Source organism: Erinaceus europaeus, chromosome 2 (genome assembly GCF_950295315.1).
Source record: "Erinaceus europaeus chromosome 2, mEriEur2.1, whole genome shotgun sequence".
NCBI lineage: Eukaryota > Metazoa > Chordata > Mammalia > Eulipotyphla > Erinaceidae > Erinaceus > Erinaceus europaeus.
In genome coordinates this window covers 120,475,779-120,501,090 of record NC_080163.1, presented here as the reverse complement: position 1 = coordinate 120,501,090, position 25,312 = coordinate 120,475,779, and the positions used below count along the sequence as shown (strand labels likewise).

Genomic DNA, 25,312 nt, shown 5'->3' with positions numbered 1-25,312 from the left:
GGGACAGTGTAAATTTGTCTAGCATATGTATTCACTGGGGTCTGGCAGGACACACCAAGCTATGTGTCCTCCTTGTGTCTCCAGGGGGTCTCCTCTGTGGCTTTGTCCCATCATTGACCTTTCTGGACCCCATGTGGCCAGAGGCCTCTGTGGTCTGTCTGCCCCTTTCAGTGGCCCAAGATCTTTCAACAGCTAAGAGCCCTGCTAATAAGAGATCAGAGAGTGATTTGCATCACTTAAAGGAGGCTGGCTTTCTGGAATTGGCCTGGGTCTTAAGTACCTCTCCTGAAGTCTCTGCTAATTCTGTTGACTTGAAATAATAAACAGCTCAACACCCTCCATTGTCCTTGGGCCCTTTGCAGTCCTCAGCCCCCACCCTGCTAGGATCCCATAGAATGGTGGGAGGGGCTCTCTGTCACTTCTGTCTATGAGGAACAGGGTAGAAGAGTAAATACACTTCATAAGATGCAGGATGCTGTTTCTCTCTCTAGTCACATCAAAGAGAAGATGTCTGGTTGTGGTCCTTCTTTACGCCTCTGCAGTGGGGGCATGGGGGGGTGGGGGGTGGCCGCTTTCCTCTTTACAGAGAAGCCCAGGCCTCAGAGCAAATTAATCGGAGGAGGGTGTCATTGGAATTTGATACCATCATTTGATTCTTGCTGAATTTATTCCTATGGTTAGTTATGCTAGGGTAGGGAGAATCCTTTTTTCAGACATTTATGAAAGTAGTAAAAAGTTGTCTTTTGAAGTAATTAATTAAAAACATGAAAACAAGTCCCCTGTGGAGGTTGCTCAGCTGGTAGAGCACAGGACATGCCTGTCTGAGGCTCCAGTTTGACCCCTGGTGTCACATTTACCAGAGTGGTGCTTTGCCTTCTCTATTTCTCATGTAAAAGTCTCTCCTGAAATAAATGCATCTTAAAAAAGAACACCTATCATGGGGGAGATGAGAAGTTGCACCTATGTGACAGTAAATTAAAAATCCAAATTTATATATATGGTTATGCAAGTTGAAGATTTTTTAAAAATTGCCAATTAGTAATGGACAGATTCAATAGCAGGATATACATAAGGACGAAATTGAATGACATGGTATCATAAGTCAGTTAGATACAATTGGCATATATAAAATACTTTATCAGACAATATCATCATGTTGATGCATAGCTACATGTCAAAAAAGAAACCCAGATGAAGACTTTTCACTCTTTACAAACATTAATTCAAAGTGGATTCTAGACCTAAATGTAAAATTATAAAATTCCTAGAAGGTCATGTGTGCAACCCAAGTTTAAGCCTGACCCCCACTGCACTGGAGAAAGCTTTAGTGTTATGGTTTCTCTATCTCTGTCTCTGTCTTTCACTCCCACTGCCAGATCTACCAAAAAGAAAAAATCCTAGAAAATATCATAGCAGAAAATCTAAATAATCTTAGGCATGGCAATAAGTTTATAGATATGACACCAAAACCAGTACTCATTATATAAATAATTGATAAGCTGAGTCTCATTACATTTAAAATGTTCTACAAAAGAACCTGAACTGAAATTGGCATATTGCACCAAAGTAAAAGACTCTGGGATGGGTGGTGGGTGGGGTGGGGTGGTGGAGTACAGGTCCAGAAAGGATGACGGAAGACCTAGTGGGGGTTGTATTGTTATATAGAAAACTGGGAAATGTTATGCATGTACAAACTACTGTATCTGTTGTTGAATGTGAAACATTAATCCCCCAATAAAGAAATTTTTTAAAATGTTCTACAAAAGACACTGTCAAGATAATTGACAAAGTTATGTAGACTCGGAGAGAGAAATTGTTGCAAAAGACACATTTAATAAAGGGTGAATGTGGAGCAACTGGAATATTTAGTCATTGCTAATAGAAAACAAAAGATTACAGCTACCCTGGAGGATTGATTCTTATAACACATAAACATACTCTTACAATATGACCCAGCCAATTACATTCCTTGTTACTTAGAAAAAAAATGTCTTAGAAGAAAAAAAAAAACATGAAAGAGAGTTGAATGAAAGATTTGTAGAATGATTCAGGTGGAGGAGTGAGTTAAACACTGGACTCTCAAGCATGAGGTCCCAGTACCAAATATGACAGAGTGATGCTCTGGTTCTCTCTTTCTCTAATAAATCATTGTTTTTAAAAAGAAACAATGATTTAGTCAATAAGTGGGCCAGGTGGTGGCACACCTGGTTGAGTGTACATGTTACAATGCACAAAGACCTAGCTAGGTTCAACCCCTGGTTCCCACCTGCAGGGGGGAAGCTTCTCTAGTTGTGAAGCCATGCTGCACGTGTCTTTTTTTTTCCCTCCCTCTCTACTTCCCCTCTCAATTTTTGTCTTATCAAATAAATAAGGGAAAGAGAAGAGAAAAAGAAAAGGAAAGGAAAGAAAAATGAAAAAATCATCAATAAGCACAGTACGGCAAATAAGGAGGTTTGGGAGATGCTAGTTTAGAGATTCCTTCACACCAGGTGCCATGGGGTTCCCAAAGAGCTCCCCCTGGGGGTGTACAGAGAGGACTTGGGTGTTGATGAGTCCTGTTAGCCTGGGACATTTCCCTGCTGATGACTGCAAAGTCTCCATGGAGTAAACCAATGCCAGATTCCCTCTGCCAGTGCTCTTTCCGTACAGCAGACCTGGGAGATGTTTCCAGCGGAGAACTCTCTGAAACCCTGAAAAGTAGCTGTAGTTTGTGAAGCCACTGGTGGCTTTTCAACCCTAGCTGCTGTGATTTCAGACCATGCAACTCATATTAGTGGGCACAGGTAGGGAAGGTCACAACCCTGCCTCTTAACAGCTGAGATAAGTACAGAAAGTCCTCGTGGCAGCACTGAGCCTCCAACCTCTAATGGCCTGAATCACATGGAGAACCACCAATTCCAGAGCCAGTGACTTAGCCCAAGGTCCTGCTGGCCAGGCTGATTGTCACTTCTGTTGTAGTGGGGTGAAATTAACACACTGGAAAAATGAAGCACTCACAGTACACAGTGCTGCACTTAGACTACACACAATGCTGAAATGTTAAACAGGACTGTGCAACCAACATCTCTAATTCCAAAAGACTCTTTTTTTAAATGAACTTTGGTATTGGTATACTCTTTGTAGAAATACAAGCTTTTTCAGTTCCTTTTTGTTTATTATTGGATAGAGACAGGAAGAAATTGAGAGAGGAGGGGGAGATAGAAAGGCAAAGAGACAGAGAGACACCTGCAGCCCTGCTTCACCAGCAGATTGAAGTAATGTGTATGCTTAACCAGGTGCACCACCACCTGGCACCCCCAAAAGAGTTTTATCACCACCACCCCCAACCATTAGTTATCATCCCCCCATTCTTATTTCTGCCTTCTGCTGGAACTCATGCATCTACTTTTTTTTTTTTTACCGACCCCTACTTTTTTTTTTTTAATCTACCACTTTTCTGGCAGCCATTTCTCAAAAATTACTTTATTATGTTTTATTGAGAAATAGAATGGGGGGGGGGAGAAAAGGGACAAGAGAGACACTTGCAGCCTGATTCATAGCTTGTGAAGCTTTCCCCTATAGATGGGGACTAGGGGCTCGAACCCAGGTCCTCACAAATAGTAATTTGTGCGCTTTCCCAGTTGTGTCACCATCTGGCCCGCATCTACTATTGATAGCTGTAGATTTGCCTGTTCTGGATATTTTGCATGCATGGACTCATATACCATGTGTTTCAGTGTCTGGCTCCTTTTATTGAGCATGTTTTCCCCATGAGATGGTATGGATCAGTACTTCCTTCTTGTGGCTGTGCAATATTCTTTTTTTGCCTCCAGGGTTATTGCTGGGGTTCAGTGCCTGCACCACAAATCCACTGCTCCTGGAGGCTTTTTTTTTCTTTTTGTTTTGTTGTGGTGGTGGTTATTATTGTTGTTGTTATTGATATCATTGTTGGATAGGGCAGAGAGAAATGGAGAGAGGAGAGGGAAGACAGAGATGGAGAGAGAAAGATAGACACCAGCAGACCTGCTTCACTGCCTGTTGACACCCCTGCAGGTGGGGAGCCAAGGGCTCGAACTGGGATCCTTTCCTTATGCCGATCCTTGCACTTTGTGCCATGTGTGCTTAACCCGCTGCGCTACCGCCCGATCCCTTGGCTGTGTAATAGTCTGTGGTGTGGGTAGACCATGCTGCATTTGGCCCATTCATCTGCTAAAGGACAGTTGGTTGTTTCTACCTTCTATGAATGTGACTAGTGCTGCTGTGAATCTCCAAATATATGATTTTGCTTAAGTGAGTTGGTGAAATAGCTCACTGGGTAGTGTGCAACTCAGGTTCAAGTCCAGCCATCACTGTACTGAAAGAAGCTTCAGTGCTGACTATCTCTCCTCTCTCTCTCCCTTATATAAAAATAAAATAAGAGATTTTGTCTAAGTGCCTGTTTTTGGTCCTTGGAGTATATACTCAGAGGTGGAATTGCTCACTCAGAGGATTACGCCATGTTTAGCTTTTGGGGAAGTTCTCCATCCTGTGTGGGCTCCACTTTCTCTGCTCAATTTTATTTTATTTTATTATTATTTTTAAATTTTTTATATTTATTTATTTTTCCTTTTGTTGCCCTTGTTGATTTATTGTTGTTGTTGTTGTTGGATAGGACAGAGAAATGGAGAGAGGAGGGGAAGACAGAGAGGGGGAGAGAAGGATAGACACCTGCAGACCTGCTTCACCGCCTGTGAAGTGACTCCCCTGCAGATGGGGAGCAGGGGGCTCGAACCAGGATCCTTAAACGGGTCCTTGCGCTTGATGCCAACTGCACTTAACCCACTGCGCTACCGCCCAGCTCCCTCAATTTTATTTTGATGGCATTCCACCTTCTGATATAATTGGTGCTTCAGTGAGTGATAGGAAGGCATGGAGCCCCCTGAATTGGTCCCTGGCTGGCTCCGATCCTGCCACCATCTCTTGCTGGTCACTCTGCCTGTGCCACTTCAGACTCCTCCTTTGGAAAATGGGGCAACTTTGGTCCAGGAGGTGGCACAGTGGCTAAGGCACTAGACTCTCAAGCATGAGGTCCTGAGTTCAATCCCCGGCAGCACATGTACCAGAGTGACGTCTGGTTCTCTCTCTCTCTCTCTCTCTCCCCAATCTTTCTCATTAGTAAATAAATAAAATCTAAATTAAAAAAAAGAAAGAAAAGAAAATGGAGCAACCAAATTCTGGTAAAAATGGTTTCTGTGAGTTGTCACGGACACTGGGGATTCCTTGTATGAAATAGGTATCAGCTGCAGCACTGGAAGAGGAGTCTTCATTCAGGGGACCTTGAACCTGCAGTCTTTTCATTTTTATATGTGAAATGCACTTTAGAGTCACACCTGACTGAGACAGTGAAGAGAAAATGTGCTTGGGAGAACTGCTGTAGCTTCCAGTGGAGGGAGTAGGGATACAGAACCCTAGTGGTGGGAACAGTGTGCATTATACCCTGCTATCTTGTGATTTTTGTAAACCAATGTTAAATCATTAATAAAATTTTAAAAAAACATTAAAAAGAGAGAGAGAGAAATGTGCCCTCATTGGCTAAAGAGATGCCAAGAGGGGAGGGTTTGCACTAGGTGTTCTTTTTTTTTTTTTTCTTTTTTTTTTTTATTGGGGAATTGATGTTTTACATTCAACAGTCAGTACAATATTTTGTACATGCATAACATTCCCCAGTTTCCCATATAACAATACAACCCCCACTAGGTCCTCTGAATCCTTCTTGGACCTGTGTTCTCCCCATCCACCCACCCCAGAGTCTTTTACTTAGGTGCGATACACCAATTCCATTTCAGGTTCGACTTGTGTTTTCTTTTCTGATCTTGTTTTTCAACTTCTGCCTGAGAGTGAGATCATCCCATATTCATCCTTCTGTTTCTGACTTATGTCACTCAACATGATTTTTTTCAAGGTCCATCCAAGATTGGCTGAAAACGGTGAAGTCACCATTTTTTACAGCTGAGTAGTATTCCATTGTGTATATAGACCACAACTTGCTCAGCCACTCATCTGTTTTTGGACACTTGGGTTGCTTCCAGCTTTTGGCTATTACAAGTTGTGCTGCCAAGAACATATGTGTACACAGATCTTTTTGGATGGATATGTTGGGTTCTTTAGGATATATCCCCAGGAGAGGAATTGCAGGATCATAGGGTAGGTCCATTTCTAGCCTTCTGAGAGTTCTCCAGACTGTTTTCCACAGAGGCTGGACCAATTGACATTCCCACCAGCAGTGCAGGAGGATTTCTTTGACCGCACATCCTCTCCAGCATTTGCTGCTGTTGCCTTTTCTGATGTATGACATTCTCACAGGAGTGAAGTGGGATCTCATTGTTGTTTTTATTTGCATTTCTCTGACAACCAGAGACTTGGAGCATTTTTTCATGTGTTTCTCGGCCTTTTGGAGCTCTTGTGTGGTGAATATTCTGTCCATGTCCTCCCCCCATTTTTGGATGGGGTTATTTGTTATCTTGTTGTTGAGTTTGGCAAGCTCTTTGTATATGTTGGTTATTAAACTCTTGTCTGATGTATGGCATGTAAAGATCTTCTCCCATTCTGTGAGTGGTTTCTTTTGCTGTGAAGAAGCTTTTTAATTTGATGTAGTTCTAATGTGGCCTCAGGTGGAAGGTGAGGGTGTCCTTCGGTGGCTCCCAAACTGAAAGCCATCAAGGAGGGAGTGGACTTGGCCATCTCCCAGGCCTGGTGAGCTCTAGGCCCCCCGCCACCCCAGGGGCTACAGCAAAGCAGAGATTTACTGAGAAAGAGTCTTCTAGGGTCACTCTGGAACCAAGGTCTGAGCACTCAGGGGACAAAGCCAGCATTCATCTTCTGCCCTGGCAGGTTCCTGTCAACAGTCACCCGATGGGATAGGAGTCAAAAGGACAAAGTGGTGGAGCCCTGTTCTCTTCCAGCTGTGAGGGGAGGGAACTCTGTCCTGAGGAGTGTAAACTCCTCTGCGTGTGCAGAAAAGGGAGATTTACTAGAGCAATCCTGTTCAAGATGTATGTGCAACTTTAATTTTCTAGCCTCTATGTTTAAGGAAAACAGGTGAAAAGCAGTTAAATTGCTTGACCAAACCTATCAAAAAAAAAAAAAAATCTATCATCCTGCAGTTAGCATGAAAAGCTTGAGATAGGGCCAGCAAAAGAACTCACTTGGATAGTGTACTATTGTCCCATGTTGTGCAGCCCAGGTTTGAGTCCAGCTGTGATCTCTTTCTCTCTCTTTCCTATGCTTATTATTCAAAATGCCTTTACACCTAAGGCGCCTCCCCAGTGAGACTGGCCTCCATCAAGTGCTCACAGTCACATGTGATTGGGGCCACACTCTGGACAGTGAATGCGTGAGTGGGAAATGGGTTGGGAGGAAGGGGCTTTAATTTCCAGGATAAGGAAAGGGCCACCACCAGAAAAGAACATTCCCCCCACTAAAGCATGAGTTCCAGGAAGTGCTATTTTCATGAAAATAGGTATTGTGGTCACGGCAGATTGGCCTGCAGTTATATGAAATGATTGTGTCCTGTGCAAATAGTGTGCAAAACCACGGACCCCACTTCACCCAGGAAATGGACGTCAACATACCCGTTCTGTTTTACTTAGATTTCTCACTTACTTGTGATTCTATGTGTGTGCACGTATGTGTATTTTTGTGTGTACACCCCTGCCTGTGTGCTTGAGTGCTACATGCATACATGTGCATCTACATGTTCCCCTGTGTGTGCATTGCAAATGCAGGTGTATGTCTTGTGTGTGTGCATGCCTGTCCGAGTGCATTCATGTGTGTGTACACAGTATGTACAGACCCCAGTGTGTGTGTATATGTGTGTGCACTTGGTTCCACACAACTGCTGCACACATGTCGGTTGGGATCTGCCACCACAGTCATAGCACAGAACATCTCCATCACCACAAGGATGTTTTTAATCTGATTTCTTCAGAAGTTTATTTTTTTCCCCAAGAGTCTTTTAAAATCAGATTTCCTCACCACTTTCTTCCCAGTGCCCAGAACCAGGCCTGGCATATGGCAGAAATTCAAAATGTAGTTCCTGGCCAAATGTTGGTGTGTTCCCTCCACTCAGCAGCCCCTCTCTGTGGGCAGGACCCTGGAGCTCTGAGTTATTACCCAGGCGGGGTGCAGATGGTGCCACCCCAGTCCTTGTGCTCTCTCTCCCTGGGCTGAAATTTTCAGAATCAAAATGCCGGAGGGAGACTCTATGCATCCCTGTTGCCCCTCAGCTTCTTTCTGCCCATCTGCAGCAGCCTGGACACATCCTCTCTCCCCACTGCCAGGCCAGGAGTCTGTCCTCCAAGTTGTCCCAGGCTGATAAAAGCTCTGGGCAGGACGCAGCGGAGCCTGGAGCTGGGACGGCCCGATAACCGGCTTCGCTTTGATGTTTCTCAAGTTCAGAACAGACCCAGGCCCCCTCAGCCAGAGTTATATGCTTGTTTATTTTTGTCGCTGTGTAGGCTTTTGCGATTTCCCTTTCCAAGTGGAACAGCTATCATTATTGCTGTCATTACCCTATTGGCAATGTTGCTAAGTGTGCCCTCCTGCTCCCCCTCCTACTCCCCCCTCAAAATGCCCCCCAGAAAGACCACCCACCATGTCAGTCCTTCCCTCCTTTCATTTTAGTCTCAAGATGTAAGTTTGTAGTTTCATCACACAGAGAGGAAAAAAAAAAAAAAACTTGAAGGCCGAGTCGACCTTTCCTATCCCACCCTTCCCTGGAGTTGTCTGACTGCCCCCCGGATTTTGAGGCTTCCACAGGCGGGAGGACCACAGGACAACTTTGCAAGAAAACACCCGGTGCTGTCCTAAGTTGCATTCCCAGCATGTTAGATCAGCAAGAGACAGCTAAACCATGTCTTTCCCATAAACACCAGTGAATCACTCAAGAGGGCACTGGAAAACACAGGCGCTCAAGAACCACACCATTCCCCCCCCCCCCCCGAGAACACAGATGCACATGGGATCAGAATGTTCTAGGTGTTAAGATGTACCTGCTGAGACCCTCATTGTGATGATGAGATCCTCCTGCCATGTTTCCTGGCATTTTATTTTTCTGGAATTTAGAAGTCCAAGACCAACACTCGCATGCACTTGTGCCCACATTCCCATATTTCCCTCCCCACCCCACCCCCAAGTCTTCTCTATTCTCAATCTTTTGGGAAATATTGCAACATGGTGTGTTGGTAATGAGATTCAAGTGGGTGATTTGGCCCAGGAGTCTTTGCTGGCTTTCATGACCAACCTTGGTTTCTCTCTTTATTATTAATTTGAATGTAGAGACAAGGAATGAACCCAGGATCTGTCACTTGTGTACTATCACTGAGAAACTTCCCAGATCCAATGTTTTGTTCTTTTATCATTATTATTATCTTTATTTATTTATTGGATAGAGAAAGCCAGAAATGAGAGGGAAGGAGGAGAAGGAGTGGGAGAGAGACACTAGCACTGCTTCACCACTTGCAAAGTTTTCCTTTTGCAGGTGGGGATTGGGGGTTCAAACCTGGGTCCTTGCACACTATAACATGTGTGCTCAACCAGGTGCACTACCACCCAGCCCCCACTTTTATTCTTATGTTTTGAGAGCAAGAGAGGAGAGGAAAGATATTCCACCATCCACAGAACTCCCCCATGGTGCTAGGGCTAGAACTCAGGGCCTCATGCACAGTAAGGTGTGTGATCCACTGGGTGAGCTATCATCCCTCTTGTCCCCTCAAGTTTTTTTTTTCTTTATTGGGGAATTAATGTTTTACATTCAACAGTAAGTACAATGGTTTGTATATGCATAACATTCCCCAGTTTCCCATATAACAATACAACCCCCACTAGGTCCTCTGAATCCTTCTTGGACCTGTATTCTCCCCACCCACCCACCCCAGAGACTTTTACTTTGGTGAGATACGCCAATTCCATTTCAGGTTCTACTTGTGTTTTCTTTTCTGATCTTGTTTTTCAACTTCTGCCTGAGAGTGAGATCATCCCATATTCATCCTTCTGTTTCTGACTTATGTCACTCAACATGATTTTTTCAAGGTCCATCCAAGATCAGCTGAAAACGGTGAAGTCACCATTTTTTACAGCTGAGTAGTATTCCATTGTGTATATATACCACAACTTGCTCAGCCACTCATCTGTTGTTGGACACCTGGGTTGCTTCCAGGTTTTGGCTATTACAAGTTGTGCTGCCAAGAACATATGTGTACACAGATCTTTCTGGATGGATATGTTGGGTTCCTTAGGATATATCCCCAGGAGAGGAATTGCAGGGTCATAGGGTATCATGCACTCCTTGGTGTGTATTTTTCCTCTTTTCTTTTTTTCAGGAAAGCAGTAAATGTCTTTCTAGTGAAAGTTGTTATCCAATTTATTTTTAGTGAGAACAGTAGGAGGAGGGGTCATGCAGTGGCTTACCTGGTTAAGCACTCACATTAAAGTGCGTAAGGACCCAGGTTCAAGTCCCTGATCCCCACCTACAGGGGGAAAGCTTCACAAGTAGCGAAGTAGAGCTGCAGGTGTCTCTCTGTCTCTCTTTCTCTCTATCTCCCTCTCCCCTCTCAATTTCTGTCTCTATCCAATAGTAAATGAATAAAAATATTTTTTAAAACAACACTGGGAGAGAGAAGACTGTGTATTAATCATTCATTTTATGTCCACAGTGTGTATGTGTCAGGGGCCAGGTGGTGACACACCTGGTTAAACACACACAGCACAGTGCTCAAGGACCCAGGTTCAAGCCCCTGGTCCCCACCTGCAGAGGGGAAGCTTCATGAGTCATGAAGCAGGGATGTAGGTATATATCTGCCTCTCTCCCTCTCTCCTTCCCCCTCCCCTCTCAACTTCTCTCTGTCTGTATCCAATAATAAATAAATAAAAGGTAAAAGAAAGAATAGTGTGTATGTGTCTGGGAAAATGTCAAGTCATGAGAATGTCAGCAGAAATGAATGTAAACCTACAACATGGTTTTAGTCTATATATTTGTGCCATATTTTACTTTACTGATATATATATACATACATATATATATATATATATAGTTATTGTTGTCATCAAAAGAGGTGCATTTCTACATTTTCCCAAGATAGGTATCAGAGTACCTCACCCTCCACCAAGCCAAGCCATTACCCTTCTCCCACAGAGCATGGATCACCCACCTCCCTTCCCCTTCTGAGTCCCTGGATCTGCTACTATAGACCAGTTCACTCAGGTTTTTATTGAGTCCACTGAAGAAAATATGAATTCTTACTACAGTTAGACTTTGACTAATATCTCAGGGCACACATGCTATGTAGAACACAACCCCAGGGATGTGTCAGTGCCCTCTGTCTTGGATTACCAGAGACACTGTGATCTGAGGTGGGCAGGGGTGGAGGGGCAGGATGCCTCACACCATGCTGACTGCAGTGGGACGCCATGAAATCCCTTTGCAAAGACATTAGCAATTTCTGTGGAAAGCTCAAATGCATTTTCTGCTGAAATGTTCAATTTCACTCTTGGGATACTGGCCCAGTGTTACACTCTACCTAGACTCTCAGAATAGGCATAGTTTTGTTGATGTATTGTAGCGCTGCACTCCTATCTCTATGGAGCAGAAAGTGGCATTGCCATTCTTCTTCTTCTAGTGTTTGCACTTCTTCCGTAGCCAGTCAACAGCATCAGGTTGAGCCTGATGTAAAGTTTCGAGACCTCCTTTGAATCTGGAGAGGTGGCAGTCGTTGACTATGTGGGTCATAGTCAGTCTGTAGCCGCAGGGGCAGTTCAGGTCGTCTCTGGCTCCCCAGTGGTGGAACATAGTGGCACACCGGCCATGGCCTGTTCGCTAGCGATTGAGGAGGGCCCAATCATAACGTGCTAGGTCAAAGCCGAGTGGACGCTTGCAGGGGTCTGTGATGAGATGTTTGTTCTTTACCTCAGCTGACTGCCAACTCTGTTTCCAAGAGTCTGGAACAGAGAAGTTCAGTGTAGGCATAGGGGACCAGATTGGGTGACGAGACGTCAAGCGTTGGACAGGGTGGGCGAAGATATCCACGTATATTGGCAGGTCCGGTCGAGCGTAGATGTGGGAAATGAACTTAGATGATGCAGCATCCCGACAAATATCTGGCGGGGCGATGTTGCTAAGAACTGGCAGCCATGGAACCGGGGTGGAATGGATGGTTCCAGAAATTATCCTCATGGAGCAAAAGACAGAGCCCAGATGTGCACTCTGGTTTCTAAGTGAGAGCTGTTCAAGAGCATTTGTGCTGTAGGGACTGATGAGCTGAGGAACCCTGGAGAAGTTGTTTAACTTCTCTGTTCCTCACTTCCCTCATCTAGAAAGTAGGGTTAATAATAATAGCACTCTCTCTGTGGGATTGATGAAGAGTTTCCATAAGACAATGTTAAACATTAGAACAGTGCTCAGTGTGTAGCAAGTGCTGCATAATGATTAGTTATTATTATATCATTATCACCTTCAAAAGAAAGCGCTTGTATAGAACATCCCTGAAAGGATACCCTGGAACCATAGCACCTGGTGCCACAATTGCTGAGGGAACTAGAAGACTAAAAGTCAGGATGAGTTAGAGGAAGACTTAATTTGTTTCTTTTGGAGTTCTCTTAAGTTTCTTTCTTTCTTTCTTTCTTTCTTTCTTTCTCTCTCTCTCTCTCTCTCTCTCTCTTCTTTCTTTCTTTCTTTCTTCCTTTCTTTCTTCCTTCCCTCCTTCCTTCCTTATTTTCTTTCTTCTCTCTTTGCTTCTTTCTTTCCCCCCTCTCTTTCTTTTTTTTCTGCCTCCAGGGTTATTGCTGGGACTCAGTGCCTGCACTACAAATCCACTGCTCCTGGAGGCCATTCTTTTTTTCCCCATTATTGTTGCTGCTGTTATTATTGTTATTGTTGCTGCTGTTATTGTTCTTGGATAGGACAGAGTGAAATTGAGAGGGGAGGGGAAGACAGAGAGGGGGAGAGAAAGATAGACACCTGCAGACCTGCTTCACCGCTTGTGATGCAACCCCTCCTCCCCCCGCAGGTGGGAAGCTGGGGGCTTGAAGTGGGATCCTTGTGTGAGTCCTTGTGCTTTGCTCCATGTGTGCTTAACCTGGTGCACTACTGCTCTGCCCCCCTGTCTTTCTTTCTTAACAGAGCACTGCTCAATTCTAGTCTATACTGAAGCTGAGGACTGAACCTGGGAGCTTCAGGCTGAAAATCATTTGCATAGCTATTATGCTGTCTTCTCAGCCCAAAGTACATGATTTTTCAATATTTTTAATAAACATTCATGTTGGAAAAATGTAGAGTGAACATCAACATACTTACCATATTGACTCTGTGATTAACAGAGTTTATCAGCCATTCCACCTTTTACTCATTTTCCCATCCATCATCCATCCTTGCACCTACTCATTCATTCATCCTACTTCCCATCCACTCATCCTTCTGTCTGTTAATATTTTATTTTTGGATGCATTTCAAAGTATGCTGTAGATATGAGTGAATTTTCCCTAAATGCACGCGCGCGCGCGCGCGCGCGCGCGTGTGTGTGTGTGTGTGTGTGTGTGTGTGTGTGTGTGTGTGTTACAAGTTAAAGTTCAGTATTTGATTTTGGCTTTTCTTTTTTTTTTTTGATAACATTTATATAGAGCCAAATATGTACCGATTTGAAGTATACAATTTGATGGCTTTGACTGCATTATTTATTTTAAATAACCTATAATAAAACGGAGTGAGAGAGAAAGAGAGAGATGGAAAGAAACAAAAATAGCATTTGAACAGAGATGAAAAACATACCCTGAAGTCAATGTGATACTTTATCTAGTGGAGAGGGGTTTACAAGCAATTGCAGTGCTTAAAGCTGGTCAGTTACACACTCTATTTTCAAAGATCCTGTCTCTTCCTGGAACCTTTGTACAATCCAGCTTCTCAGGCAGGGAACATCATAAAGGCAGAGGTGCTGGCAGCAGTCTCTGGGGCTCAAACCTGCTATACTCAGGCATCCTGGAGGAGTGCCTTAGTTTCCCCTCCTCTGGAGGGATGCAGGCCCCAGTGACCTGGGTTTATGTGGAGGAGCCTGTGAGCTGGAACTTGGGATAGGCAAGCATCTGGCTGCTAAAAGGTACCCCACTGCAGTTGTCTCTGGCTATAAATCACACATCTCCCTATCTTTGCTTTGTATTTTTTTTAATTGGATTGGAAAGAACCACACAAGGCAAAGTTAGGATTTTCATCCTTAGGGGGAAAAACGTCATCTCTCCCTAGAGCTTCAGGCCCTCCCCATTCTTTGCAGAAATTCAGGGAAATGAATCAGCCTGCAGCCTCTTGCTCGTTCTAATTCCTTGATTACTACATGATTGCAGCATTCACTCAGGCCGGGACTAAAAATCGAAAGAAAACAAAAATTCTTGAGTCGTTTCCAGATCGTGAACCTGACACCACTATTCCCCTCTCCATTTTGGCAAAACCTACAAAATGAGTGGCCAAAAAGGGTAAACAAGTTTAGGTAAACACTCCCTATACTGATTCATGATTTAAGTACATCAGTTAGCATTTAGCTTCATTTACCACAGTGTTTTAATGTCATTAAGAATGTAACTTCTTAGGAAAACTAAGAGAGTCTGTTTTTAGCCCAGACATGCAATTAAGGGAATTAGTAATGTGATACATCATCCTTAGGAACTCTGATACAGTACGAATCTCTATAGCCCTTTATAAAGACATTCTTAGAACCCATGCTGGGGTCACCCTGCTTCACTGTGAGGGCAGTGGGGAGGGAGGAATAAAAGGAAGTTGCTGCCCTGGAGCTGGATGGCAGTAAGGGGGGAGATGCAGTTGTGTGCAGATAATCAGCAGTCAGAACCCAGGACTCAAGTCCTCTCCTGGCTAAGTCATAATCACCCCATGTGTCTGCTCTGGCTCTGCTAGGATTCACATGGGCGAGACTGCAGGGTGTGTTTTCTGGAGTTGCAGGGAGAAAATAAAGGAAAAGGAATAGTTTTCCTTTTAGGATTCCTGGCAGAGGATTCCACTTCTGACAAATCTGAGGGTTTTGTTAGTTTCTGGGAACCTGAGACCCTCTGAGTTCCATCTTGACTGTTAACAATGGGGCAAGATCATTCTCCACCTGTCAGTCTGGGTGTGGGGTGGGGGCAGGGGTGTACTTACATTCCTGTTATGGTCAATACTGACCAGAACAGATACTGACATCTTGAGGCACCTGGGCTGTGACCTTGACCTGGCCAAGTTCTTTATCTCCTGGTTTCCTCACCTGTACAGTGCATGATAACAGGGATAAGGGCCAAAAACCCTTCCCCTCTGAGTGAGACCCATCTCCATACTTGTTGTGATCCCAACAGGAGTTTGGGACTATTAGCATATGAATGACTTCACCTTGAGGCGGGACACACGGAGAATGGAATGTATAAGGTCGCTCTCTTTGGCTACTGCTTCATCTTGGCAGAAGTGCTCCAGGTATCCGCCATGGCTACTTCTCCTGGGAACTGAACATGTGTGACTCTGCTAGCTGGTAAACGTTCAGACCCATCTACGTCATGAGCAATCTTTACCAGAGCTGATAATTGTCTATTTTGTGGAACTAAACTATAACTATACTCAGACTTTAGGACCTAGTGTACTGTTAACCCTTGAAAATAATTGTTTATTTGCCTTTTACCTGTTTCACCCTAATAAACATTGTACTGTTTAAACCCCACCAGCTCCCCACTGTGAATCCTTAAGTGACAAAGCCCTAACCCCTTTTAAGTTAAATTTCTACACTTACTGGCCTGTGGTCTTGATCCCTGGAGTCTAGCATAACGTTGGCCACATGGCAGGTAACCCAGCGATGGTGAACCTCAGATAGAAAGGCTAGGTCTGTGCCTCTAGGGGGTCTTTCCACTTCTTTCCAGAAAGAAAAGTTGTGGGGCCAGCAGGAGGCACACTCATGTGCAAGGATTTGGGTTTGGACCCCAAACCACCTCATAAAAGTGCCTACAATAGGGAGAAAGCTTCATAAATGGTGAAATGGTACTGCAGTGTCTCTTCTTATCTTTCTCTCTGTATCCTCCACCTTCTACCTAGAGGGAAAAGTTATGCAGACATCAATCCCCAGAGATAACCTTGGTGGGGGGAAAAATAGAAAGGAAAAAGGAGATGGAACTGGAGGTGATTGTGCTTAATGGAGTAAATAAAGAAGTAAAAGATAAATACTAGATTATTTCACTTATATGTGGAATATAGGGAATTGAGGGGGCTGGTTGATGACACACCTGGTTGAGTGCACATGTTTTCATAATTAAGGACCCAGGTTTGTGTCCCCACTCCCCACCTGTAAGGGGGACACTTCACGAGTGATGAAGCGGGTCTGCAGGTGTCTTTCTCTCCCCCTCTCTACCTCCTCTTCCTCTTTCAACTTTTCTTTGTCCTATAAAATAAAATAGAAAGTGGAAAGGAAAAAATAATTACTTGGAGCAGTGGGATGATAGTGCCAGCACCAAACCCCAGTGATAACCCTGGTGGGGCTAAAAAAAAATAAAAATAAATAATTTTAAAAAAGAAGGAAAGAAGGAAGGAAGGAAGGAAGGAAAAGCCCTAGCGGGGTTGTATTGGTATGTAAAAAACTGGGAAACGTTATGCATGTACAAACTATTATATTTATTATTGACTGTAAAACATTAATCCCCCAATAACATAAAAGAAAAAGGAAGAAAGGATGGATGGATGGATGGATGGATGGATGGATGGATGGATGGATGGAAAGATAGAAGGAAGGAAGGAAAGAAAGTAGGAAGGAGGGAAAGAAAAAAGAATGAAAGGAAGAAAAGCACATGAATTTGCCAAAAAGAAAGACCAAACTGTGTCTAATACTTTGGGAGAACTATAGTGGTTCTTATAGAGGGGAGGAGGGGTCACAGAACTTTGGTGATATGTGCAGTGTAGAACTAGACTCCTGTAGTCTTATCATCTTGCAAACCATTATTCAATTAGTAATAAAAAATGTAATTTTAAAAAAAGAGGATAGTGTACCCAGTAAGGTGAACTATGTGCTAGAATCCAGGCTCAAGTTTCTGATCCCTACCTGGAGGAGGGAAACTTCATAAGAGTGGAGCAGTGCCCAAGTGTCTATCTTTCTCTCTCTCTCTCTCTCTCTATCTGTTTTTCTCTGTTTTTGTCAGAAAAGAAAAAGAGAAAGAGAAGAAAAATAATGGGTATCAGGAATGATAGAGTTGTGCAAGCACCAAGACCAAGAAATAACCCTAGGCAGCAAAAATAGAGAGATAAAAAGAAAGAAAGAAGAAAAACAGAAAAAAGGAATATATATATATATATATATATATATATATATATATATATATATATATATCTCACAACAAAGATTGCTTTCCTGGGGTTAAGGTTATCTACCCCACCCCATTCATCCATCCACCTGTCTGTCCATCCACCTGTCAGCCATCCACCCACATGTATGTTCATATTTCCATCCACTTACCCATCTATCCTTCAAAAACATATTCCTGCCAGGTCAGGCACTGACTGGTCTGTGCTTTGAGAACAGCAATATTTCAGCATCTGTTAGCTCAAAACAAAGTCTGATCCAGAGGAGATATCAAGGTAGGCTTGTTGATTAATGAATAATTGTTTGAATTAACCAATAGGTGAAGTAAATAATGGTATTGTAGTAGATTAATGCCAGAAATCCCAACCAATAGCTCCCTCAGGCCTCTGCAGTCTTTTGCCTTTGGCGCCATCTGCAAGTCCCTGCCTCTGTAAGGTAGAGGCAGCACCCTGGAGGTAGGAGGTGGAAAGACCTCTCCCAGACAGAGCTCTGAGCTGATGGTGGTTGGCAGTGGCTGGGAAAGTGCTTTCTACATTCGTGAGTTTATTTGCTTATTTATTTATTTAGGCTCCAAATCTCTTTCCTACTCCTGAAAATAAGCAATAGCAAAAAAAGGTAGCCAGACCACAACACATTTTTACACAAAGATGAGGTCACACTTGGCAGGCTAGGAGAAGGTGGGTCTCCTGTCTATCTACACTTTCTGATCTGTGGCCTTGGTAGCATATTGGAAGGGAAGCTTGGTTCACTCAAGTGGATGGTTACCATGTCATGACCCATGTCATATTTTGATGCCAAGTAGACTGGGACTGGCTGGGGATGTCTACCTAGGATGCACTGTGCTTGCTTCCTTCCTGCTATGCCACCTGTCTCTGAAGTCAGGAGAACAAGTGGTAGTCTAACTAAGTATGGCCAACTCTGTCAGCAGTGGCTCAGCCTACAGCCCCACATTCAAGTTCTCCTCAGATCTAAGAGCAGATTCCTAGTTCTGAGCCCCCAATTCTTTGCCCTTGTAACCTCAAGACCTGGGGGGAAAATTTTAGAGCCTTGCTGTATCTCCCTGGTAATTCCAGGACATTTGTTGGACAATCTCACTCTCAAATGGACATCATTAAGCACTTGCATGCATTTGATCACTGCTCCCCAGAAACTCTAGGAAAGAGCATTGTACCTAGGACTTGTTAAGGCTTGAACAACTTGACTGGCCACACTGGAGGGGCTGGCCTTGAGAGGCTGGTGCAAATCAGTTCCTCAAGGGCTGTGGCTCTGACTCTATGAGGAGCAGATGGGGATCCTGGGGTGTGTTGGACCAGGAAGTAAGGCCAGCTCTCCTGTGTTCAGCTGATTGCCACTGTACGGAGTAACGAGATTTTCCAGAGTCTGAACCAGAGTCTGATCTGGGAAAATGTCTTTCTTCAAAACAAAACTGGAAGGCAGAGTAGACAAGGCCTGGGAGCTGCAGTCCCACCATCTTTCAAGGATTCTGTGGTGTATTGGGGTATCTAAATTGAGGGAACACTAGGTCTTTGCCCTTTGAGAATGTTCTCCATCACTGTCTGCAGAGCAGCCAGGAGGCTAACAGGAAGACTCTCCTTCCTCCATGAAAAAGAAGCCCCATTTCCAGTGTCAGAGCTTGAGTGACACCTCAGGAGGCCTTTCTCTTCCTTTCCTGGTTTTTCTTTTCTTTTCTTTTCCCTCAACATTAACCCCAGCAGGGAAGACCACTTCAAATCTCAGTTTATAGTACGGAACTTTTTTCTTGTTGTTTCCTAGCAGAGACCAATTTTGGATGAATAACTTGTGACCACAGAAATGTGACACAAAAGCAACAGCGCTGGGTGGCAAATTTCTCCCTCACCACAAATATCCTTTCTCCTCCAGGACCAGATTAGAAGCATTTGGGGTTGTTTGTGCCTCCCCTCCTCAATCAGGGGGAGGTGGGGCAGTAGCAGCAGAGGCCCCTCCGCTTCCCGATGCTGCCTGCCCTGCTGGCACCGGAAGCACATTCTCCTCTTGGTTTCACGCTTTGCTGAGTGCTGACAGAGTCTTTAGTCCCAGGTGAAAGAGCCAGCTCCTTACAAATCTTGAGATCCCAGTCTCCCCATGGTTTCATTTGAGCATCCTGACTTTGTGTGCTGGGAAGACAGAAGGACCCCTGTCATCAGGCTCTAGTCCCCAGTTTGTCCTGGTATTCAGATTGCCTGGTGCCCAAGCCCCAGCAATAACCCTGAAGGCAAAACAAAACAAAAACAAAACACAGATTGCCTGGTGCTTGCCCTGCAGACATTTGGATCCACGAAGGGAACCACACAGCACAGATCTGGCGGTGTTGGGTCTGGCAGTTGCACTATGATAATGTTTTCCTGAGTGTTCAACAGGTGTTCTTCCTCGCTCTTCTTTGGGAAGATGTGCTGTCCCTTCCCCCTGGCAGCAGAATAGACAGATTGCACACACATCCCTCACTTCTTGATCTCTTTTATTTTCCCCAAATGTTGTTACAGAAGTTCTGAGCATACAAAAGTATTACCATGGTGAGTGACATATTTCCAATCCATAGATTCTGCTATCGCCAACCTTCTCTGATGTTTTATCACTTTCCCTTCCTGTCTTCCTTCCATTTGCCCACTTATCTACCATCCACACATCCATCTATCCATCCATCCTCCTACTCACCATCCATCCACCCACCCTTCACTCATGCATCCACCCTCCCGTCTTTCTATTTATCCATCCATTCTTCTAGCCAATCATCTTATGCTTCTTAATTGATGAGCGTTTTTTTAAATAACTTTATATTTGCAGAAAAAAAAAAACACAGGAAATGACAGTGCAGAAAGATTTCTTATACCCTCATCTGGTTTCCCAACTATGAGCATTCTTCTCCTCCTTCTTCTTCTAATTTTTTTTTTTTTTACTTTAGCTACTTCAAAATCTTAATAGGTTCCTTCACTTATTTATCTTTTTCTAAAAATTTTTATTAGTGATTTAGTACTGATTTATAAAAATACAAGATAACAGAGTACAGTTCCACACTGTTCCCACCACCAGAGTTATGCGTCCCTATTCCTTCCATTGTAAGCTACAGTAGTTCTCTTAAGGTTGCAGATATGAGTCAACTATTATTTCTATAATTATCTGTCTATATTTGTATCTTTTTGCCCATTATTTTCCTATGGTCCCAACTCACACATACACCTATTACTACATCCAAATGTCCCTCCCTTTTTCCTCTTCTCTCTCTGATTCCTGATGGAGTTGGAGTTCAGAATCCTCTGGTCATCTTCCCCCTATCATAGCTCCCTCTTGGGGAGTATGGATCAAAATTCTTTTGGGGGTCCAGAAAGTGTAAGTTCTGGCTTCTGTGATTGCTTCTCCATTGGATGTGGGTGTTGGCAGGTGGATCCATACACCTAACCAGTTTCTGTTTTTCCCTAGTGGAGCAGGATTCTGGAGAAGTGAGGCTGCAGCACATTGGTGAGGTGAGTTCATCTACCCAGGGAAGTCAGGATAGAATCATGATGGCATCTGCAACTTGGTGACTTTGAGCATCTTCTATTAGTATGGTACATTTCTTGCAAAGCTGATGTATTTTTTTTAACATTTCCATTAACTTTAGTCAGCAGTCTGTTCATATGTCTTTAGTTTTACATAAAACCCACATGTGGTATTTAATTATCTTGTCTCCAAGACTCTTCCTGACTGAACTTCTCAGACTTTCCTTATTACTGATGGCTTTGTATACTGAGGAATACTAGTCAGGAGTATACTTCACCTGGGATTGTCTAGTTCCTGCTTGTGGCTAGGCTGGGGCCCATGTTACTCTTTTAAAATTATTTTTTTAGTGGTCTGGGAGGTGGCACAGTGGATAAAGCATTGAACTATCAAGCATGAGGTCCTGAGTTTGGTCCCCAGCAGCACATGTACCAGACCAAAGTGATATCTAGTTCTTTCTCTCCTCCTGTCTTTTTCATTAATAAACAAATAATTAAAATAAACAGGGAATATGTTTTTAAAATTATTTTTTTAGATAGATAGATAGATAGATAGATAGATAAATAGATAGAGAGAGAGAGAGAGAAGGTCTCCACTCCACACCATTGAAACCTTCTTCAGTGCAGTAGGGATCGTGCTTGAATCTGAGTTGTACACATAAAAAACAAAACAAAATGAAACAAAAAAACACTACTCAAGGGAGCTTTTTCCCTGGCCCCTGTGTTGCTTTTTTTGTGAATTATCTGGTCAGTTGCAGAGTCTCTGTTATGGAGCAAGATATGGAGAAAAAGGCTCAGAGTTCACATCTTGAGAAGGCTTTGTAACTAGACAGGGCACCCAGGCTGTGGGGTTCAAAGCCCACCCAGTGTTCAAAGCCCACCCATGCCATCTAAATGTGGATTGTGGTCAATACACTCTCTTTCTTGTACCTCTTCTGTAAAATGGGCCCAGAGTGGGGAAGGGGTGGTTTCTCACTCAGAAGGTGCTGGGAACTCCACTGAAACTGCTAGTGGGCTTTCAGCTAAGACTGCTCTGGATGCTAGAAAGGTCCAGAGAGGGGATGGTTGACATAAAGCCTGTGGGCTGTGTTTATGTGTGTGTTTCCCTTTCCACAGTGGGACAGTTAGATGTGGCATCTTTCTCTGGCTCACCCCACTCCTGAATGGTAGAGCTGGTGGGAGGGGAGTGGGGGGCATTAGTTGGGGAGCAATGACCGCTGGGTCTCATGAGGCTGGAGTCAGGTCTGGCTCGAGCTGCAGAGCAAGCGTCCTCCAAGAGCAACCTCTTTGCTCTCAACCCCATGTCCCTGCCAGGAGCTTCTTAATCCCTGGGCCACTCCTCCTTAGACAAACATTTTTCTAATAACCCGGGAAGGGGGTGGGGCATGGTTAATCCATGGGACTATTTTATTATTACAGCAAATATTTCTTTTTTATTGGCATGAAAGGAGATAAGCAGGACAGAGGAGAACAGGGGCACACAGGGAGCCTCACTCCCCCAGCCCCCCCGGGAATTCCAGGCATGTGCCTCACATTTCCCAATGGCAGTGAGCTGACGCTCAGGCAGGCTCCAGGCAGTCTTTTGGCCAAAGGCTGTTGGCTATAAAACCGGAGTCAGGCAGCCTGAGACCACGAGGGCTATCCAGGGGTTTCTGAGCTGGAACGGATGTCCTTCTGGAAACTTCTCTGTACGCAAGAGGCCCATGATGCCACCACTTGACACGTGTGACATGTCCGCATTATGAAGCCTACTTGAGTTTCCAGAAAGCCCAAGTGCCAAGACCAAGTCTCTGCAAAAGGAAATCTGACCTGGATGGGAAAAACTCCCCACTCCCCACTGCCTGGTCCCCAGTTCAGGGAGGGAGGGATTCATGGCGGGTAACAGACCCTGGAGTGTGAGAGCTGGAAGGGGTTCTGGCCACCTCACCATAGCAGAGATACTTACAGCCCCCATTCTGGGGGATACTGAGCCAGCACTGATGTAACTTATCTCTGTCACCCCCCATGTGAGCAAAAGGAAACTGAGGCCTGAGTATCAAGTCATTCATTTAAGACTCACGAAGAATCAGAGTCAGGACTTAGTCTGGGGCTGTCAGATTCTGGAAACCACTTCCTAAGCCAGCACCTGCTGTCCCACTGTCACTCACCTGAGCCCCTTAACCTGGGGTGTGTGATTCCCTTGAGCTTTTGGGTAGGCATCTGACCCATAAGTCCCCGGATTTGCACATAAGACATGGTATGTTTTACCCTGCCCAGCAAGGATTCAGAGGGAGGGGGCATACTCTTACAAAGTTCTCCTCACTGTTCAGAAGAGGAAGAGTGACAGCCACTTCCCTGGTGACACAGTAAGTGTCCTACCTGTGGCTCTAGGCTTGGTCCCCTCAGCCAGTTCCATATTACCACCTGATGTTTGAATATGCTTTTTATTCTCTTTGTCTTTTTCAAAAAATATTATCTTTATTGATTTATGTGATAGAGACAGCCAGATATTGAGAGGGAAGGGTGGGATAGAGAGAAAGAGAGACAGAGAGACACTTGCAGCACTACTTCACCACTTGTGAAAGTTTCCCCCTGCAGGTAGGGACTGGGGACTCGAACCTGGGTCCTTGTAACATGTGCGCTCAACCAGGTGTGCCAACACTCGGCCCCTTCCCTTTATCTTTTTTTTAACATTCATTTTTCTGCCTCTATCAATCCTATTATCTGTCTATCATTTATCTGTATACCATGCAGACAGAGGATTGGACTCGGGCCCACACACACATAAGCTAACTGAGCTAGAGTTCTGGTGTGTATATTTTTAGTCCATTTTATTGACTCTTACTCTGGGAGCTATATAGGCTAACGCTGGGTAGGACATGTAGAGTTCCATGCAATCTGTACACATGGTGAGAGAAAAATAATGCCAGCACATACCATGCACCCCCCCACCCCCTCCCCTGGGTAGCTGCACCCCTGGCTTCTGGAATCTGGAGCACTCACTGCTGGAAACATCACTGTGAGCGGAGTCAGGGTGCTGTCTGATCCTCAGGCAGAGAGACTGAAGACTCTGAGGCTTTACTATAGGTAGTTTATTATGCCAGCAGACCCAGCCGGATTCGTGTCCACAAGGGACTCGTGTCCCGAGCATTATGGCACTTACCCTTTATACAGTTATCAACTTTCTCATAGCAACTCATAGCAACAAGCGTAACAGGTGCCTTTTCCTTTTGTGTATACAGAGAGTACAGCTTTTCTGGGTTATCAGCAGACACTTGGGCAGACATAGCAAATTCTTCGGCCACTGACCAAGGTCACTTGGATGACAGATTATGCTGGAAGGTGGGAAAAGATTGCCACCAACTGCATTCTTCTTTAAGAAGTTGGTGGGTCTGTCCATACTTTCTACCTATTTCTATCTTTCCCTGGTATGGCGGTGGGGGATGGGGCCTCTGGAGAGCTCAGGTTCTGGGAAGCATTGGTGAGTTTGTGTGGAGGGCAGTTTCTCTTTAGAACAGTTTGCCACAGTCTCCATCACTCCTTATTTACCCTATTTCATATCAATGATCATACAAATGTAATCTAAGGGTTTTTTTGTCTGTTTGTCTTGTATTTATTTATTTATTTTAGTTTCATAGCACTCATTGCAAGTTGAAATGACAAGGTTTCTTTCCAGGTTTCCTTGTTTGTAAGATTTTACAATGTTCTTGAAGCTAAGTTTAAGGGGTGTCCTTGCTTTACAGATCTGCATATGTTGATTGTCTAATCCTAGCTCATATAAACATTCAGACTAGGGATCCTTAGCATGACTCAGGGAGTAACTAACTGTCCAGTTGGAGGAAGTGGTAGAGCACTGTGAGAAAAGAGGGACTGCGGGGATCATATTCAACCCACTCCCCTTCACCCATAATCAAGTGAGTTCTGAATAGAACTCCGGGGGGTTGGAAAAGTAGTCTTAAGCCTTCTTAACGACATATGAGCTCACATCCCAGGTCTATCCATTTTATTTTCATCTAACCCCAGTCAGGAAGCTGTTTTTGAAAATAAAATTTTATTGAAACACAGTCATGCTCATATAAAAATAACAACACATTTTTTAAAAGATGAAGTTAATTCTTGCACTTCTCCTTAGAAGTTAACCCTTGCTTGCCTCAACAGGAGACCCCCCCAGGTGTGACTTCTCCATCCAGCAGCACGCAGGCACTCCCTTTCCTTGCCTGGCTCCTTCTTTCTGCTGTGTAGTATTCCACTGCGAACTCCCCACTAATTGGTGTGTTTTTCTTCTGGGGTTCGCTGTGTGGTCTCCAGTTTGAGCAGCCTTGAGGATTCCCAGGTACATATGTGTTTTACTTTCTTGTGTGTGTGAACCTGGGCTGGGGTGGGCCTGTCGGTGGCATCAGTTGTGCTGTTTCCCATGGGGGGTGGGCTACCTCTCACGGTACACTCAGAGCTTATGTTCTTGTCAGTGTCTGTTTTTAGCCGTACTGGTAGGCCAGGTCAAAACACATATTTTAAAATATGAAC

General features: G+C 44.2%; 1 long non-coding RNA gene across 4 annotated transcripts in view; it reads left to right on the top strand.

Annotated features, from left to right (window-relative positions):
- Nucleotides 1-25,312, top strand: part of LOC132536735 (uncharacterized) — a 57,420-nt gene that overhangs the window by 6,437 nt on the left and 25,671 nt on the right. For all 4 annotated transcript variants that reach the window (XR_009548234.1, XR_009548235.1, XR_009548236.1 and 1 more), the window contains 2 exons: nt 20,754-20,797; nt 24,947-25,121. This is a non-coding gene — a long non-coding RNA (uncharacterized LOC132536735). The remainder of the gene's footprint in view (nt 1-20,753; nt 20,798-24,946; nt 25,122-25,312) is intronic.